Source organism: Gallus gallus, chromosome 1, assembly GCF_016699485.2.
Source record: "Gallus gallus isolate bGalGal1 chromosome 1, bGalGal1.mat.broiler.GRCg7b, whole genome shotgun sequence".
Lineage (NCBI taxonomy): Eukaryota > Metazoa > Chordata > Aves > Galliformes > Phasianidae > Gallus > Gallus gallus.
The window spans coordinates 173,860,897-173,878,975 of NC_052532.1; the positions used below are offsets into that span (position 1 = coordinate 173,860,897).

General features: G+C 41.1%; 1 protein-coding gene and 1 long non-coding RNA gene across 7 annotated transcripts in view; one reads left to right on the top strand and one right to left on the bottom strand.

The window, feature by feature from the left end:
• Positions 1 to 18,079, top strand: part of STARD13 (StAR related lipid transfer domain containing 13) — a 300,043-nt gene that overhangs the window by 82,004 nt on the left and 199,960 nt on the right. The gene's annotated exons all lie outside the window — the stretch shown is intronic.
• On the bottom strand, positions 6,735 to 9,764 carry LOC107052065. The gene is made up of 2 exons (XR_001464195.4): positions 9,540 to 9,764; positions 6,735 to 7,563 (listed from the first exon to the last, which is right to left on the bottom strand). It is a non-coding gene; the product is annotated as an uncharacterized LOC107052065 (long non-coding RNA).

The window sequence follows — 18,079 nt, forward strand, 5'->3', positions numbered from 1 at the left end:
TGTTTGGCCAGAAGTATGTGGAACACAAATCTTTATCTCCACAATCCATATATTATATCAAACAAATTTGTAATGCTGTAATAACAGCAATGTAATGCAAAAAGTACCAGTGTTGCTTAGGTTGCTGTCTCATCTAGAAACCTACCAGAAGCACAGCCATTCTTTAGAAGCTAATGCTCTGTTTTTAGCATAGGACAGTGCTTTCAATTAGAGATGAACATTGAAACTTGATGTTTGCAGGTTTCATTCAAGATCATTTCACTTCTTCCTTCCAAGTGCTGCTTTTGGTGTATGTAGTGTATTTCAGGCAGTTACAAATAATGCCATGTCTAGATCCAGACATTCTTTCGTACGCCTGTGTCACAGCTCCCTAATAACTGAACTTCCACCATTTTTCCTTTAAGATACAAACTTCTCCACATTTTCAAAAAAGGGCACATCAAAATCACTTTTGTTACAATGAAGAGAATGGAAAAAAAAGCATATTTCCTTTTGCATTGCATTGAGATTGCTTACATTTAACCCCCATGATCCAAGCAGTATAAAACATAACTTGAGAATAACACAGAGATAAATGGGACTGGTTGTGTTTTGGTGAGCTGGATTTTCTTCTCTTCCAATCTTTTATGAGTTTGGAAGTCAAAAAGAGCTTATTTGTCTCATCTCCCCAGGAACTCCCCAGAAGGTCTTACACCCAGGCACTTAGAAAACCAAATACTCTACAATTTGTTGTGATTAGCAAATGTAGCCAAGGAGACCAGTGTTAGGAATAGCAGGGATGCAAAAAATTTAGGAATAATAGGTGCAAAATTATGCTGGACACAGTTCAATTCTCATTACAAGACCTAGCTGCACGCTTTCATGGTTTCCAACTATGCTGGCAGCTTAAAATGAAACACAGTAAAAATGAAATTAAAACCTCCTATATCGGTAACAAGGTGGGCTTTTGCCTTTATCAGAGGTAAGACTGCATTTGTGCCTCCTTTTTAAGTACAGTTGATGAGCAGTTTTGATTTCTTAAGCTTTAGTTCCACAATTTGGTTGATTACTGCGAGTGCTAAAATTAATCATTACACAGCTTTTAGTCTTGTTTTAATCTGGCTTCTTGGTTTGTTTCACTGTTCAGCTGCATAAATGTGCATGCCAGAGAGGGGAAAAATGTGCAAGAGGGGGAAAAGGTGGATGGAGATGAGATGGTGAGTTGGTTCTTTCAGTATCAGTGCCAGCTTAGCATAGCTTAAACTGTGGAACTTAACTGCGCTAAGCCATTTGATTCAGGAAATGAGATACAAAACAGTGCCTTGTAAACTACATGACTGAGAGGTGTTTGTGATTATTTTAAGAAAATGTTATTCTTTTTTTGCTGAGAAATGTTGGTTGATGCTATAAGCCGTGTTTCAGAGTTCAGGTCAGAGGTTTCCGGGATGTCTGATATCTTCTGACATTGTTTAGAAATATAAAACTAATAATACTGTAATCTATGACTAGAGCAGTTATTATCTCTCTGTACACAATCTGTTGCCTGCCTGACCCTCTGACATTGTCTGAGGCCAGAAAAATCCAAAAGTAAAAAGCAGCCAAAGGAAAATCAAAGTCACTGTGTTTCCCATCCACTACTTGTTCAATATTGCTGCCCCCCGACCAGCAGGGATCAGAATTTATTCCATTACTGAGTGTGTGACAAGCTTTTTATGGGGTAGCTGCCACATCCAATGCAGACGTGAAGTCACAGTGTGACAACCCACAACAGCTTGTATTTCTTCTGAACACACTTTTGGAACTGTAGAATCTTTGCATATTTAGCAACCTTAGGCTGATCTTCCACTCCTCTGTGAAATATGTAAGCAGGGTGTTCGTGTTACATCCAAGATGAAGCAGTAAGTGTGTATCCTGGTTCTAAGATAAATGTCATGCTTGGTTTGTTTTAGATATGGTCATCAATCTATCAGTTCACTGTACAATTTTCAGTAGCAGTTCCACCCATTACCTAGTAGGGTGTTTCCCCAAACAATCAGACAGATCGTGCTTCATTCAGACCTTGCTCCACATTGGAAAAGATCATAGTAAAGCCCTGAGAAGTCTTTTGTGACCTTTGGGTACTCTTAAAGTTTTCTTACTTCAGAGAGCATTGACCATTGTTGGGCCACTTTGTACAATCCAAGAAGTGCAAGAAGATGAGAAAAGAAGGCAAGACCAGAGTGAGAGACAGAGGTTTTGTGCTCCATTTTCTCAAAGAAATTATATGGTTGAAGACACAATTACTCGGCTTTGCTGGAGCTGGAGATTGCTGTCTATACTTAAGCTAAATGTGCTTGTATAAGTAGCATAGCTTGTGCAGGCAGGAGATGCAAAGCTCTTCATAGAAATCAGGTTCACACTGACTTTCTGAAAATGATACTGGTCGTTAGCAGCATGGTCCACAACAGGATCTAGGCACAATCCCAGACTCATGTTTTTGCTACCAGGCCTTTCTTCCTGATAGAAAATATTTAATCTTAATTATTCTCATTCTTGCAAAAACAAATTTCAAACTGTATGCCATTTAGTCATGTGAATTATTTTTTATTTATCACCTTAATATTGATATTAATGAGCAAATCAACTATCTAGTACAGAAGCAAGGAGCCTGAGCCACCTCCTTTTTAGAATTTTCTTCTTGCTTCTGGTCTGTAATATGACAGAAGCACGGTGAAATAGTCAGGTGAATGGACTGCTCAGGTTCCATCTGTGCCCCGTTAAGCATGGGCATCCTTGCATACCAGCAGGGTGACTGTGTTTGCTTTCTTCCCCTGCTCTGCCCACACAGTGGAGAGATGGCAGATATGGCCTAGGAGCACCCTGGGCCTGCAGATGTTGCTGACATCAAGTGCTCATGGAAATGTTACTTCCCTGCTTCAAGGTGAGCTAGTTCCTTGACAGTAGAGGAATTCATTGTCCTTGGAAAAGCCTCTACTAGCTCCAGGAAAAAAACAAGGAGGCTAAGAGGGAATTAAAGGTAAACAGCTTCCTTTCTTCCTGTCCATTCTGATACAATAAATAATACTCCAGGGTTTCTCATCCGCTTTGTTTCCAATATACCTGACGGTGCTTTGGCTAAAGCCTGCTCACAGCAGAGGGTGTTTGCATAAGTAAGAGCACAGCATAGCCCTTCTCTTTTCCCTTTTGTCTTTATTCTCTTCTCCCACCAGCCTCTGGCCCACTCTTTCCATGAGCCAGCCAACACCATGGTCCTGCATCACACTGAGGTCAGGGGCTGCGGTGAGGGAGGAGAGGGGGATTATGGTATAGACTTCAGCTTTGCTCACTGTGTTTCGTAAGTGAGTGGATAAGCCTCCAAAATCTTCTGCAAGGAAAACTAGGAGATGGGATTCTCATCTGATAGATCTTCTACACAGTGCTAAATTCCGTGCCCGAATCCTCTGTCTATTCATCTCCACAGAGCAGGGAAGCCTCTGCCTGGATAGAATCAGGCTTTGTGAATCCAGAAGATGTAAACAGACCAAAGGAGCAAGCAGTACATCTGCCCATCTGGACAAACAACACCTGAGTAGCCTCTGCAGGAGTGATGCCAAAGTTTGTCTCAGGAGCTCAGTTCTGAGGGTGGCAGAACCCAGCCCTGAACACAGGAGGGATGTAGAACAATGTAGGATTACTGTGTGTATCAGCACTAGCTGATAGCAAACTGTTTCATTTCACATTTTTATTGATTTTTATATCTAAAATTGCCATAATGACAGAGGCCACTGAGCCAGTTTGTAGGGCACTGCATTTGCATTTAGAAATGGCATCTTGAGCTGTAAGTTCCCTTTAGTGAGGTTCATAGATTTTAGAAAGGATCTTGGCATGTCAGTGCTTATTTATAATGGTAACAAATGCTGTCATTATTCTTGTTTAAGGGAGGGCAGGATTGTTACCTGCTAATTTAATTGCTACTTCTTAGAATTTAGCTTCTGCATGTATCAGATTAGAGTAAAAATGGGGCTGTTTTGTTTGGAGTTTTCTTTTGTGTGTTTGAGCCATCCTCTTCCCTAGTGCAAGAACAAATGAAAGAAACAGAGCTCATCCCAAACACACAGCCCAGGAGGATTTTCCAAATGCACACAAATCAGGTCATATTATTTATTCTGGTTTACCACACACCTTTCCAATTTTGCCTGAAGAGTTTTAGTGAGGAGACTCCAACATCACGGCTGCTTTGCATACAGATGATTGGATAGCGAAGGGGTGGCTTTATTTCTTGGTGGCAGTGATCCTTACCTCTAAATGGACTGAAAAGAACGTGTCGTCTTGATTGATGAGACTCTGGAAGTGTTAGTGTCCCTTCCTAGCCAATGAAATCTCTTAGATCATTGCGATTCATTTAGGAGAACTTAATGAAAAGTATTTATCACATACTTTGTTTGGCAAATTCTCTAACATTCCTTAAAATAATTAACATACATTGTTCCTTCATTATTAGCTCAGTTCCATTTTTTTTATACAAAATATTGAAGTCAGCTGAAGATGGCAGCTGTAGTGTAGCTGTGCAATAGTTAATATTCCCTTCAACAGTTACAGTTAAATTGCCCGTGACGGAGGAGGTTGGTACTTAATGATCTTTAAGGTCCCTTCCTATCTAAGCCATTCTGTGATTCTATGATTCTATACTTGATCTATGAAAATACTTAATTACTTAAAAAATTAAAAAATTAATTGCTTAAATTACATTAGCAGCTTCCATTTTACACACATTTTTGATGGCATCAAATTCTTTATTTTCCTTGAGTTTTCATAAGGATTGTTGGGAGGCTAGGAATGTGTTCTGTGTATTTTCTAAGAGCTCATTGCATTATCCGTGTAAGAAAGAAAAGAGAGCTCCATTTTCCTTATTTATAAAACAGCTTTGAGAAATAATAACTTTATGGTAATTATTCATAGATGGATATGAGCGAAATGATTTATATGCATTTGTTACATACAGTGTAAAGTAAAATGGAAGTTCCAACTCATTTTGGAGTGAGGTTCATTTGAGACAGTCCAACAAGTGTGTAAAGTCCAAGTAGGCACTGGGAGGAGACTATAACTGATTGCTTTCATTGCTTTACATTGCCCGGCTATTTATATGGTTCAGACTGATAATGTGTGCTTATGCTGTAAGAAAAACATTGAAATCGTGTGCTGTGGTGGGACCCGTTGTGGAGTGGAGGTGATCTCAGCCACAAGCAGCCAGCAGTTCCACCGGGCTGCATGGCAGCCAAGCAGCTGCACTGGTGGACATCTTGCTAAGAGCCCACGGGCAGCAACTGCCACTGAGAGGTATGGGGAGAGCACATCCTGAGCCGGGCAGCCCCGTCCTGAGGCAGCGTGCTGAGGGTTGGCACCTCGGCCCTGCCTTGGTGACAGGGAGAGAGCTGCAGGCAGGCATGGTTTCATTAACGTATACATTGCAAATTAAGCCTACGTGTCCTACTTTTAGATGCCATTATCATATGTAAATTGGAGTGATGACTGTTCTGGAATGACATTTGTTCTGTTAATTTTCAGATCTTCTAGCTGAATTCTTTCTCAAAAACTGTCATGCAAGGTACCTGTATCTGCAGTGCCACTGTGTTGTGCTTGGGATAACACTGACTGTTCACATGAACACAGCCATATTTCCTACTAGTGCCACCGTATTAATCACAGACACTAAAACTGCTGAGTTGTATTCCAGCCACAGAAACGCATTGCTTTTCAAGGACAGACTGAAGTGCCTCAGCTCTCTGTCAGTAAATGTGGGATGCGAGCTGTCAAAATATGAACCTCTGTAAATGCATGAGAAGAGGTGATCAGGAGCTGCACAGGTAAATTATACTAAACACATGCAGCTGTAAAGAGAATAACATTACTTCCCTGTGGTTAACCTTTTGCTCAATGAAGTGCAAAAGGGAAACAATTGATCTCTTTTCCTCTGTCCTCATGTTTTATGCCAGTAGCAGGACTCCTGCTTTTAGATGCAACACACTGTTTGTTTAATGGGATGACAGCACAGTTTCCTGGTATGTTTTGCAGCAGCGACAGAAAAGAGGAGGCTGTAGGATACACCATCTCCTGTAGGTGAGGTGGGCAGTCCTGTGTTGGATTGGGCCCTACAGACTGTCTGCTGTAGTGTTTGTTTGTGGGATTTGTTGAGCACACAGTTTCCTTCAGGGAGGTGCATTCAATCATGCATTATCTGTTTGCTTACTCATCAGGTTTTGCTTATTCTTTTTCTGGCCCTGTAGTATATTTGTTGTAACAGCATGGAAAAAATTGAGTGAATGTGTTCTCTGTACGTAGTTTCATCAAAGTCATTTCTCCTTCAGTGTAGCTATTACTCATTTTCACCATCTTGTCCCCTATTCTGGGGCTTTGTCATTCAGGCAGGGCTCTCAGCTCCTTAGTGTGATGATCAGATGTGCAGAGGACTGAGCTGGATCCTTTGACTTTTACAATAATATTGTTCACAGCAAGAACACAGAGGGGAGATTCTAAAATCACAGGTGATGTATAGTTAGAAACGAGTGCAGCCTGTGCTACGGAGCGTTTTGTGGTGCTTGGGAGCTTGGGTAGAGCCAGACCTCCAGTCCCACTTATGCAGTGGTGCAAAGGGCTCTCATAATGCAAGCCCCAGGCTCTTTGTGCTCTCAAGAGCTTGTAGGCTGCTCTCCCCCGTTTCCCACGCTAGGAAGAAGGGACTTCCATCTGTAACAGAGCAGAGACAGAGGCTAACACAATGCATAGGGAAAGCATTTTTAATGCAAATGAATACAGCAAATCATGCATCCCGTCTCTCTAGCAGAGATAATCCCTCTCAAGGTACAACTTTCTCTTGTACTTCTGCTGGAAGGAGACATCTTTCCTAACTGCCACACTGTTGTTCTGGGGCGTTTGGTGTCTGACAGTACTGAAATGGGATTATGCAGCCCTTTGTGTAAGTGATGCGCGCTAAATGCAGGAAGGCTCAAGAGTCTGCTTGAGCTGAGCAAGTTTATCCAGCAGCTCAGTTGTTTTTTTTCTCTCAGATATCATTTTCCAGGACTTTTCTTACAAATTTCTGTAACTTCTCCTTCTTGTAAAGCTAAAAAAAGAGAGAGAGAGAGAGAGAGAGAAAGAAGAAAAAAAAAATGCACACACACCTACATATGCATGTTTTCTTTGGACTTCAGTTTCTTAACAGTAACTCTCTGTATGCAGGTAGTTTGCTGTATGGTTCCAGCAACCTGCACGCTGTTCTCATGCTGAACTGCATTTCAGTGGCTTCTCCAGAAGTCTCTGTGGTGCTTCATCAGGAGTCAGTGCTACCCAGGGCTCTCTCTTATCCAGAGTAGGTCCTGCCAAGAAGGTGTTGCAGTTTTCTTCTGCACATTCATGAGACACATCATGGAAATCAGGAAATGTGGGGCAGGGGTAATTGTCCCAGCCTGATATTGTCTCAGAGTCATGAAGCACATCCTCAACCACATGAAAAGGGCTTCAAGGCTGTGAGAGCTCTTCAGCAGTTCTCCTGGAGCTCTGGTCTCAGCAGAGGTTGCCCCTTCCTCTCCCAGGAATCTTGTCACTTGCCTACAGAATAGGGAAATAACATAAACATACTGCTCCCAAAGGGGGACCATAGCAAATCCAAGCCTGGAGAAGATGGATCTGAGAATACACCATGAGTTAAGGATTGGGTTTTTTTGTTGTTGTGTTTTTAGAATGACTTTTCTGAGAGAAAAAAAAAATGGTAAGCAGAACAAAAAGCTCTTTCCAACAGGAAGGAGAAAGCAGATTGATATTATTCAGCGTTTTCATTTCCCTAATCATCTTTACAGAAGCCAGTTTTTCTCTTGGCAGGAGAAAGTTCAGATGTGAAAATCTTGCTCTTCTAATCGCTCGGTGTACACAGCAGTGCAGATCAAAGCTTCAGAGCCCAAGTTGTCTCCTGTCACTTCTTGATGTCTCGAGGGAAATACAACTTCAGAAAAATTGTTTGCAGGAAATCTCTATCTATCAACCATTCAGATGGCATTTTGGTAAATTCCCAGAACTGAGCGTGTTGTAATTAAGCAGTGATTTTGGGATGAACTACCAGTTGTTAGATGAGGACTGCTGATAATCCGCTGCAGGAGAGAGGTTGTACATTATCTGAAGCAGCCACATGTCAAAATTATGACCTTCCTTAAATCGGCATTACATGGTTTAAATATTATGATGACTAATCACTTGCTATAAAACCAGAGTGCTCAGAAAATAAAAATGCCTGAAGCTTCCATATTGCAAAATGTCCTAATGCAAATCTTCAGACAAGCTATTAAAGTAGAGCTTGACAGTGTTGTGCATAAGACAGCACACTGCGGACTGAGCACTTCCAGAGGTTCGTGTATGTCTTACAGCCTGAGCTAATGAAGTGGACTTTGCATCTAGGACTGTGAATTTGAACAACAATTAAAGTTAGCACAGTTGCGTAGAGACCCTGGAGGCAATCTGAGGACTTTTGGGCTATTTCCCCATACCATGTCAGAATTGCCTACACCTATGTAACCCTGACAGAAGTTTGTCTAACTTCTTTTATTAAAACACCAATTGACAGACTGCACAGCCTGTTCAGATTCCATGTTTCAATGTCACATCATTAGAAAGTTTTACTATGGTTTCTTGCTGTAGAATGTCTTTTTGTATTTGTCATCAATATGCAGAACAAACTGTGTTCATATTTTTTCCCTTCTGCCTTCCTTCTTCAGGTCAGTGTAGTTCATCTAGCTTCTTATTGAAGGTCCTGCTTTCCAGAATCCTTGTTCCATCTTGACTTGCACACTAACCATGCCTAGACAGTTACATTCCTCATAGACTCGTTTAAAGGGATGTGTTTTAAAAGTTGAGGCTCTAGCAGAATCTGGGCTCTTTGTGATGTCCATGGACTAGTGAGTTAGTCAGGGATCTGGTAGTATACTGCCTCCCTAAGCCTACAATCATCAATACCAAGAAAAGAGGGGAAAAAAAAAACAATTTAGAAGTCAGAGAAAGACTGATGATGTCAGAAGGCAGAATGATGATGATGTCCCATATAGGAATAACTGCAAGAGACCTGACATTTAAGCAGACGTGCAAAATTGACTGTTTGATACCCATATAGAGGAAATACGTATGGTACTCCAAGTGTATATAAACCCTCAAAATGCTAAATGGATAACTTTTCCTGTTGAAAGAACGCCACTTATTTCTTACCACAAAGCAAAAGCTTCATGAAAATGATGGGACAAAAAACCACAAAAACCAAAAGAACAAAGAAGATAACCAGGCTGACAAACAATCAGAAAAACACTGTTGTTTCTTACTGTTCATCCACACTGGATGTACTTTCATCTTCTCCATGAGCAGTTACAAAACTTACATTTCCAATCACTAGTGTTAATTCCCGTAGCCTGCATGTCTTTAGTTCTAGTATGTCCTAAGAAATGTGTGGTAGCTTGTATTTTTAGATCAAACTTGATCCATGTCTCTGCCTGTTACAGCAGAGATCTTCATGCAGATAAATACAAAATTCAGCACACCACACTTACCGTCAGGAAGAGATTCCCATGAGATCTACAACCTGATTCGGATTTCCAGCTGGCTTTCTACCACTGTAAGTGGAAAGGGAAGCCTATTTTCTTTTAATTTCCCAGGCTGAATGCCTCCTCGCTGCCTTTGGTAATTGCAGCACAGCAGGAAGCTCTGTTGATGGTAGGCGGGTGGTATCAGGGAGCACTCTGACATGCCCCACAGCCAGAGGATCAGATGTGGTCAGCCTGACGAGAGACAGGAAAGGCAAGGCAGAAGCTGCAGGAAGCCTAACAAGTGACTCAGTAGGTGGCACTCTTCCCTCTGCATCAGCAGCAAGGTGAAGCAAAAGCTCAGCTCAGTGCTCGGCATCCATCTGCTGACACACTAGTGCAGGATGCAGTGTGAAATCCAAAGCCCTGACCTCTTTTGATCACTTGTTTTTTATGGAGTTGGCTTTGACTCATGTATAAAAATAATTTCAGCTCAGATAATCTGCCTAATGCGATTTCTATCTATAGCTTTTGCTCTGTAAATTATTCTTCACTTCTTCAGGCAATGCAATCCTAATACAATTGTGCTTTGATGTCAGACATAACTGTCTTTCCAGACTAGTGGTGACTCTGGTCTGTACAGTCTGAGCGTTTTGAGATGCAAATCCCCATATTCTCAGACTGTTTGTTGATTGTATTGCAGAGGCTTTTCAGCCAGTCATTCAGTCTGCTCCGAGAATGAATTTTGTGAGAGCTTAGACAACCATCTTAAACATAACAATGTGCAAATATATCCCATCCCTTTTAATGAAGTCTTTTTTTTTTTTTTTTTTTTTTTTTTGTAGGGAACCTGTTTTGGGTGAGTAAGGATGTCTTGTCCACCCTGGTCCTTGTACTTGTGGTGACAGAAAATAAAGATAAAAAGTACAGAACTTAATCTCTGTCCTTCATAAGCAGTCAGTCACCTGTCTACTTTGTATTATCAAAGATGTTCATTCTGTCAACCAAAAGCAGGGTTCATCTGCTAACTAGCTCTGCAACACAGTCTTATCTACTTCTTGCAAAGTGTATGGTAACCAGGTGCCACTCTCTTTTGGCTTTGATGGAGGAGGACACCAAAGAACACGGCCTATGTCAAACACATGATTTTGATTCCAGCAGTTTCATACATCTCTGTGGCAGCATTCAGATGATGTGCCACCAGAGCAGATGACTGCATGCACAATGAGGGCAACAGTGTTGGTTTTGAGTAGTTTGTTTTGCTCATCTGCCATTTTTCTTATCTCTGACCCAGAGGGCACAGGAGGTGGTGATGTGTGCATCCTCAACAGCTGGACAGATGGTCAAGTGTGGAAGCAGCTATCTATCTGTGGGGCATTATATCTAAACATAGAATGACAGAATGTGGTTGAACATACGTTTGCCTGGAATTTAAGGCACATCTGTTGCTCTATCTCTGAGGTGCCAATAAAGGCTTCAGATCTAATCTTTGCCCATGAGGTCATTGTCTAAGAACATAACCACAGTGTTAACTTTTTATTAATCACTGTCAACTATTCAAATTTGCCTATTGTCCATTTGCAGAGCAAGTTAATCTGCCCTTCAAGGAGTCGGATTCCCATCCATTCAGTCGGTTAGTGACATTGGTAACTATAGCCAAAAGTTAGCCAAAAAAGGCCTCATTCCACTCTTCTTTTTTAAAATCCTTTCTTAAATGACTGCACAGAGGAAGACTGAGTATCATTAAATAGTTATAAGGAGTTTTAATCCCCAGCTGTACTCATACCTAAGCTTTAGGGACTTCCTGCCTGCTTTGAGAGGAAAGGATGTTGTGTTATGAGGGCAAATCTGTAGTTTCGGCAAGTACTTTGAATCTCTGTCTCACAGCAAGGATTCAACCTAGAGTCAGGACTTTCTGGTTCTGGCTTGATAGAAGTTTGCACAGTTATTGGCTTTACTTAATTGAGAAGCCTCCTTTTGTCATAATCTGCTTGGAAGCTTTTGATAGTATGTGGCTGTGAGTCAATTACTGATGTTTCTCTCCAGAGGGAATTTTTTTATCAAGTTCTGTCAGAAGTGCTACCTTCTCTGCTAACCCCTAGTTTTTGTATATATCTCTTTGAGAACGCTTATTAGGACATTTAGTCTGAATATGTTTATTGTGCTCAATTGAGTGGTCTGTCCTTTCATTTTGAGAGCCCCTGATCTTGGTGCTGAGCAGTGCACTCCACAATGTGGAGTTCCAGCTGCTGTGAACTGACTGACATCTCTTCAGAAAGAGTAGTTCATGCTTCCCGGGAAGTCAGAATGCTTCAACACTCCTCACAGTCCTGGCTGGCCTACAGCATGCCTACAGCCCACGTCCCCTAGGCTGTTCCACACCCTTACTGTCCTGCAGCCTCCAGTGTCCAAGAGTCCATCCCTGGATGGCCTAGTGGGGTCCCCACAAGTGATCTTAGAGGGGATGCTTCTGTTGTGTCTACAGTAGAAGAGAAGGTAATAGCAATCTTACCTGAAAATTTAACATCCATAGTTTCCATCAAATTTGAGGTACAGTCCACAGTGGTATCAGTGCAAGGTGAGGTTTATTTTCACTGTGTCTGAGTTTCACAAAGTCAGCGGTAGAGATGAATTACACAGCTTAATCCATCATCTCAGACAAAACTAAAAGCCCGAAGTAAGGACTGGAAGGGATACGGTCTTCCCTGACAAGAGAATCCTCCAAGCCAGTCAGGGACACAGATAAGAAACGTGCATTCATGGTAGCCGTGCCTATGTCAAACAAACCTATTGGAAGTGTTGTGTGGTAGATCAGGTATTTCGTTTTCTTCCAGTAAGAACTAGCTTGATGTAAGCATGCAGAAGAAACATGACTGTGAGTGGGTCTCACCTAGCAATTCAGATTGGACAATGTGTTTAGTCATTAGGCTGACAGCAACTATGAGCATGGCATTTATCAACCTGGGAGTTTTTTTCCCCAGGATACATATTTCTCTAAGATATTAAAAACTATATTAAAAAGATCCGTCTAGCTCTGATATGAATTACTGGTATTAGGCGTTCTCCAGCTCTGAAGACCTTGAGGTCATTATGTGAGAACAAACGTTATGTACCATATGGCAAGAGTAAAATTTTCTGTAATTTGAAGAGTGTTTGCTGAAAACAAATTTCACAGCAAACCAGGCTGTACATTTTCATAGCTTTGAAAAATCACTATGGAGAAAATAAGAGAACAAAACACTGAAATGTATACCCTGACCTGCTTCATCAGTGTGGGTTTATCAGTAGATGATTATATTCTTTTCATTAAATGAATGCTTTCATCAGACCTTTTCCAACCACAAATCCTAATGACAATTAACATTTTAGTATAAGGAACTGAAAGCATTCTGTAAAGATGAATTAATTCACATATGGTATTTCCTGATGGACATTTCGATAACAGATTTCAGCTGCCTCAGGAATTTTTGCATCCCTGCCCTTTGTGTCAGGAGGAAAAATGCCACATACAAAGAGGTGGATTGCAATATTAAGGCTTTCAGACTCAGGAAGGATGCTTCATGCTTTTCCTACGAATATGTCTCATCCATTATCATCATTTTGCAGCTGGAAGTCAGAAAGGCAGAATGCAAGTGATTGGCCACCAACCCTCATGAGATCTCTTACAGTACTGTGACTGTCAACCGCACCTTTAGAACTTCAGTCCTTTGTCATCGATCACAGGATTGTCTTCTGCTGGGCAGAACTCTCCTGTATACTGCTGTCAGCACTTGTTTGCTCCTTTCTACCTAGCCCAAAATGTACAAAATACCAATTTGCCTTCATCCTTTGTAATAGCATTTACTCCTTCAAACTTATCATAGTGAGGCAAGTCCTGAATTCATCTGCTAGAGGTATTTATGGTACTGTTGACAATTTTCCTTATAAAATCCACACGGTTACATTTTTTAGTGAGTCCTCATCCGAATAACATGGCTGACATCTCATAGCCTCCCTGTGTACATCCCTTTGCTTCCAAAGGCCTCATTGGCCAAACAGGGGCTCTGGCATCTGAGTGCCTCACTCAGCTGGAGGACATTTCTGAGGCTGTGCAGGGTAACTGATTCCCTGGTTTTTCTTAAAGGTAATGTTTGTGAGGGATTTCAATGGGTCAGATGCTGGGGCATCGTTATTTTCAGTGTATTTTGTCTGGCAGATCTCATTGAGTTGGATCAGCACTTAATCTGCTGGAATTGCCTGTTCTTTTTTTTTCTTTCTTTCTTTCTTTTTTTCTTTTTTTTTTTGTTATTTTCATCCTCTAGAGAACCCAAGGAGTCTAAAAAAGGGAAAATGCTAAGCCTAAATGAGGCTGCTGGGACCTGCACGTTTAGTTGCACCGATCAGCCATCTGCTTTGCATGCCATACCTTCTCTCCTTGTTATACACTTATTATGGGAATATTTATTCCGTCAGTGCCGAGCTGTTTGCTCTTAATATGCTTCCATCTGCATATAAATTTGTCAAACCACTCCCCTTAGGCTTATGAAAGTTTGGCTTACCCTTTAGGGTGGCTATAACTACACAATTAAATTTACCATGTAACGATTGGGAAGTTCAGCTCTCACAGCCGTGAGCGTGTGGAAAATGGGCTGAGAAGAGAAGTTTCCATGACTTCACACAAGTGAGAAAGGCTGAGTTTCAGAGTGGCAGCCTGTAGAGATGGGATCCCTACAGGGATTTGGGAGCTCTTAGAAGAAGTATGGTTAAAATAATGGTGGAAGTGCAATAATGGTGTAAGTAGGGACAGCGGATTGCCCAAAATGGTAAAAATGGTCCTATCACAAGGTGTGCACCACATACCTGCCAGAGTTGCCCTCATAGGAACTTGCAGTGGGTTCTGGGAAGCTGTGTGGGAAGACTCCTCATGGGGCTTCCTGCTGGGAGGGTCCAGAACAAGACCGAGTTGCAGCAAAGGATGAGAAAGACAGGCTCTGATTTCTGAATTATTCAGACTTTTCTGAGTTGTACAATTCATGCATAATGAATTGAGAAAAGGAAAGAACCTAAAAGTAAAGAAATGGCTTGGGATCTAGGGAGTTCTGTCAGATATCTTCTTGCTTAGTTTTGTTTTCCCTTCATAAACTGAATCAGAATAATGTATTCTCTCTCTAATTTTGCTCCCCTTACAGGCTAACAGAATCCTAAAACATGGTCCAGATCCACTAACAGCATCCATCTGAGCATGTGCTTCTCATGACCAACTTGAACTTTCAGAAATCATGTGCTTTTGGATGTTTCCAATCTCTTTCCAATCAGTATTGGTAACAGTTTCTCTACAAAATAATAATAATAATAAACCTTTATTCCAGAAGCATGTATTTTTTAAGTGCTTTCCAGAGACTGTTAGCTATTCCTGGGGAAATGATGTGTTCAGGCATATCTCACTTTAAATAATTCTTGAAGTAAACACTTTGCTTTGTCTCGCCTATGAGTTATGACCCTAATGATTTCTGGTTCTGAGTTTCGTTTCTCAGCATTTCCTTTCCCTAGAATTCTCATGATGATAAAGCTGATCACTATGGGAATGAGACCAAGCTGCCTCTTAGTCCTCTGTATTTACCTGGTATTTTGCCAGTGTACTATTATGCTGCTTTTTATATAAAAAAGCCATAATGCTCTGGATCTCACACTGTGAAGATGACAACCCACTATTCAGCAAGGTACATGGTAGGCTGAAGTTTTGGCTATGCAGATAGGCAGTGTACGTGCATGCTGTTTGGAGGTTGACAGAGAAAGCATAGGGTGTGGTGGCTTGCTGGAGGAAGTGCAGTCCCTGCAGAAGCACAGTGAGCTTCTGCTTTGGGAACCTACGGCACATAATTAAAACAACTTCTAAGAATACAGTAATTCTGCTGATACCTGTGGTGAAGAGGTCTGTTTTCTCTGTTTAGCCCATGTTCTGCAAGGAACTCTTGTGGGACTGAGTGCACCCTCAGCAAGTTTGCTGATGGCAGGAGGGGAGTCAAATCTTTGAAAGGGTAGGTAATAGCAGGACAAGGGGAAATGGTTTTAATTTGAAGGAGGGGAGATTTAGGTTGGATGTCAAGGGGAAGTTCTTTACTATGAGAGTGGTGAGGTGCTGGCACAGGCTGCCCACAGAGGTTGTGGATGCCCCATCCCTGGAGGTGTTCAAGGTCGGGTTGGATGGGGCTCTGGGCAACCTGGTCTAGTATTAAATGTAGAGGTTGGTGGCCCTGCCTGTGGCGGGGGGGTTGGAGCTTCATGATCCTCGAAGTCCCTTCCAACCCGGGCCATTCTGTGATTCTATGATTCTGTGACACCCAGCAGAGCCACAAGGTGGCTTTGCATAGATTTGACAGAGCTTGGTTGTTCCCTCTCCATGTATGATGTGCTCATGGCTCACCCCAAGATCCACCTCATCTGTCCACAAACTCAGAATAAAAGAATCCTTAACATTTTAACTGCATTGCCAATGATTTAATAGACACAGAGTCAGTTTACTCACAGTGAAAAATGATTTATTTATGTGTAGTTAATGTGCTATCTCAGGGAAAAAAAGAGATAATTGGAGAACAATTGGAAAATTTGCCAGCAGATGGGGAAAAAAAAAAAGTTAATTTGTGTAAAAATCAACAGTAAAAAGATAATTTAGGTAAGCTGCATTTTCTTTGGATATGTGTGCCTCAACATAAGAATTTCATTTATAACACTTGATATAAATAGTGTGATAACACTTCACAGAGGCTCCACTTATCAGGGGAATTCCAACTTCTTACGGAGTCTGAGGCATACTGGTTGTCATGCCATCCTTGTAAATATTTTATGTTGGCTTAAGACTCAAGGGCAGATATCTATTTTTACTTTGTTTTTGTGAAGAACTATGAACCTAAAAAGCTTCTGGTGTAAAACATGTAGCGGTAGCAAAGCCAGTTCAAAGCTCTTAACAAAAATAGAAATTGCCATGCAGCTTTTTGTTTTGTTTTTATGTTATATTCAGTGTTTGCTATACTTCTCAGATAAACATTTCTATAATAAACAGTTTTTCCAGGCAATAGCATTGGCAAAGTTGCTTGGGAGTCAGTGTTAAGAACACCTTCCTCCCAAAGCAACGTGCCTTGAATTGACATCTCCAGCATTAACTCACCTTCTTCTTTCATTCTTCTTTTTTTTTTTTTAAGCAGCTGCAGCCAAAAAGCAGCCTGCCAAAAGAATGAGACTTGCAGACTGGCAAAGACAGCTGGTTAATAATCTACATCCTACATTGTCTGGTGTCTCAACAAACTTTCCTGGCTATCTCTACATGTTTTTCAAAGAAATTACATGAAATTTGTATTTGGGCTATAATCTGAGATTCTTCAAACGACAAAAAAAATGTGTCGTGCTCTTTATTATGATGAGAAACTTTGAGAGGTAAAGACTTCTACATGAAGATCACAAACAGAAGCACTGAGGTACCTAAGCAACTTTTACTTCTAAGCTGTGTATGTGCATCTTCAACCAGACATATTCAGGCACTTGAGATAAGTCTAACTAGCATTACTAGTTGTTTTAGAATTCAGATTTCAGTAACTTTACACTTTCCTATGTTTGCCTGGCTGACTTAGAAATTTCACTCAGATTGCCACCATGAGTGACTGTATCTACTTGTTGGCGTCTGCTTGCACCAGCACGGCCCTTGGCTTTGCGCAGGTTTGAGAGGACTGTGTGTGACATCATTAGTAATTAAGTTTGAATACAGAGCTATGTTAGCTAAATTTGAGAGCCAAAGGAAGTGCAGGAAGGAACTGAGTGTCAGTGAGTCATGTCATATGAATGCATGGCAAGCAGTTATTGATAACATACAGCCAAACCACACTGTTGATTTTGGAAGATTTGGCATGGGAACTAAAAGCAGCATCCTGACCTCAGCTGTGATTTGTTTGTATTTAGATTTCCAATAATGTCATTTTTTTTCTTCTTCTTTTTTTTTTTTTTTTGAGTAATTGTTTCTTTTCAGATATTCTGTCTTTACTTATCTCACAGTTCTTGCTAGAATAAATACCCATAGGGACTTCAGCATTTACTCTGTGTGAACGAGGCATCAGCATTTTTCTGAAGACTGTCTCCCATTTTCTGTGTGAAGGAAAAATGTCTCTTTAGTGGCAGGCACCCTGCCTTGTAATTTCCGTTGTGTGAGCTTGGACATCTGTGCGATTATCCTCTGGGAACAGTTGCAGCTTGACACACATGCATCTAGTCTAGCTATTTTTAATCACTGCTTTTCAAGTGTCTGTAGTGAGTTTGGTGACATGAATGGGAATAGTGTTCTCCAAATTCTAGTCCCCTGGAATTTGCTTTTTGTAGTCCCTCAACCCCACTAAAATCTCAAAATATCATAAAGGTTAATCACTTCCAACTGTCCAGGAAACTTGTTAGAAGGCTTGAAAAATATTACAGGGCCCATGGAATTTGAATGTAAAGCTGCATTTGAAGATTATAAGAAATAATCTCTGTGTTAAGTATAACCGTGCATATACAGGAGCATACTGGGAGCCAGACAGTCCTTAAGCTTTTTAAAGTTATTTTGA